This window comes from Entamoeba invadens (genome assembly GCF_000330505.1).
Source record: "Entamoeba invadens IP1 unplaced genomic scaffold scaff_1105074726509, whole genome shotgun sequence".
NCBI lineage: Eukaryota > Evosea > Mastigamoebida > Endamoebidae > Entamoeba > Entamoeba invadens.
Window position 1 is genome coordinate 99,656 of NW_004191811.1, and position 2,840 is coordinate 102,495.

The following is a 2,840-nucleotide window of genomic DNA, read 5'->3' on the forward strand; positions in this document are numbered from 1 at the left end:
TCGAGAGAAGTACACAATTTATTATTGTGTGTGCGTGGGATAATCCAGATTTTGATAAAAAGTTCGAGTGTATTTCTGAAAAAACAAATTAAACAGGCCTGAAAACGTCCGTTATAAATTATAGTCAATAAAAGTGATTTGTGTGCTTTTAGATACTTTGACAGCGGGGTGTACATTAAGGGCGTCCTTGAAGATGTTCATTTTAGAAAGCGTGATGGGATGAAATAAAAGAGTTTTTAAAAAATCATCTTTTTGTTGTCGATAGACTTCTAAGAGATTTTATAACAACATTGATTATTTTATTAAAATGTATACAAAATGTTTTTGGTCTTTAGAAAGAATTGTAGTGGTTTGGAAATATTTGGATGACATTTTTAATAAATAATAGTAAAAATAATAATTTAAAATGTCATTAAAAATTTATCAGAAAATAAAAAAAATGCCTTCAATTAACAAAGATTTTTTTTCGATTAATTTTTAACTCGAAGGTGAAAAACTTTCATTCGAAATACATTCATGAAACCCAAGTATCAAACCCAACGAAAACCACCAGAGTTCAAAGCGGCGGTTATTTGCAATGCCAACCGACTCAAAGGGAGGCTCGAGAACTAGCCCAAAATTTTCGCAAGATTCAAAGCCTTGGAAGAAGAAGTGAATCAACAACAATTTGTGAGAGAACAAGTGGAGATCATGCTGTCTGAGTTCTATGATCTCCCACTTACCCGCAAAGGGTGGATTGAAGATTCTAACGTGTTCATGGGAGGAGGGAGAATCGCGGGATCACAATTGAGAAAGATATTCAGTACTTTAAAAACAATGTAACATTCCTCTCTTGAATCTCGACGAAAGGAATGCTCTAAATGCTTTCATATCAAAGTGACTAGAAAAGAGAAAGTTTGTAACTCATCATTAATATTTTCTAAATAAAAACAAAAAATTTAATTGTAATTAATAAAAAAATATTTTTTGAAATCAAATTTTAACCATTTTTGTCAAAATATTTCAAATAAAAAAATTAAGATATGGTATTATTTTTAAAATAAAATAATAAAATAATAGTTATAATGAAAAACCCTCAAACTACAATTTAAACAATAAAGAACAAAAAAAGATCAAAAACCAACGCAACTCAATCGAGCTCAATTGAGCTCAACACGGCTCAATCCGCTTTACGCAGCTCAATCGAGCTAAATTATCTATCTTATTTTCTTTCACAACACACCCATATATTGCTCAAATTTTTATTGATTTGTCGTTTTTAATTAATTTATTTATTTTTGTCATAATTTAAAAATAAAAAGATATTTATTTATTTTTGAAACACATTTTGTTAATCTCGGCATATTTTCATTTTGGTAAAAATGTTTAAAAAACATTTCAATACCCATAAAATACTTCCAATATGTTCGGTAACCCCTCTGTCACCAGTAACGGCTCTGTGGCCTACCTATATTTGAAAAAAAAATGTGTTTTTATGGGAAAGAGTTAATACTAGTTCCCTGTTTTTAAAATTAAAAATTCGGCAAAAACAAAAAACGCCTGACTGTGTGTGACACAAATTTGTATCTGCCCAGTTGGGGATTGAATTAAACGCCAACCTTTGAGTTGTTTAATTTGGACGTCGAACCGATGCTCCATGTCACTGTATTTGGTTGCAGTGAAGTCGTTGTATGGAGACTTCTTTAAAATGTTATCATACCCCTGTTGGAGTCACACTGTTTACACCAATCATGAAATATGGATAACCATTTGTGTCATAAAATCACCATTTCTTGTCAAACGCGTTACGTGATACTCTGAAGTAACCAGTCGCAGTTTGTTTGGGAGGATAGTCACATCCAAAATGAGCATTGTATGCTGGAAATGTTTTTGTGATATTTTTGGAAGTAAAGTGAGTCGCACTGGCTTCTATTTTGTAAAAATTTGTTTTCAATGCAACATCTACTTAAATTCTAAGCAACTGGAAATTTGACTTCCATGGAATTTAGTATAAAAGTGACGTTAAACAATAACTTATTTTCAATTGATAAAATAACACCATAAATGCTATTTTTATCAACTGGAATGGTGAAGTTGTATTTCACATTAAACTGCCATTCCCAGTCTTTTTAGTGTAATATTAGCTTTGTGAAACATGCTTTGCATAAACAGGCCAGTTGTTATTATACAACAGACCAAATCTTGTTGTATATGTAAAGTTGCTTTTTTCAAGTTTGACTACCAAAGTAAGTGCCCAGTTTGCACTTTCATTCATAAAGAGAGTCAGCCCCGTCACACCATAACCGGTCACCGGCATCAAATTTTCGATTGGCTTAAGTATTGCATTTATTGAACCAATTGATGTGTATTTGACAGTCTTCGGAGTGAAAAATGTAGTTGAAATAGTTCTGCTTAACAGTTGATTGACAACACTTGATGGTACATCTTAAATGATGTCATAAAATTAAATGATGTGAAGTTTAGTAATTCGTTAAATAACTTTCATGATTATACTTAGAAAAGTTGTCGTAAAAGTGTATGCAAAAGCATTTATATTTATTACAAAGAACATATTCAATACAAGTAAATATAATAAATTTTGACTGTGTATAACATCTACATTTAATATTCAAATTGTGTATGTTTCAATTTAAAATATCAAGAAAAAGTTATAATAAATAATATTACAAATGAATATTTAATGTTATATTGTAGTTTATAAATTCTATTCAAAATAAAAATAATAAAGACCAACAGAAAATAGTCGTACAGCAAGAAAATTGTTGTACACTTGTGATTTTAGTATCAAACAAACCAAAAAATCGGGAATATTTTTTCACGTATAAAATTTGACTAAACAA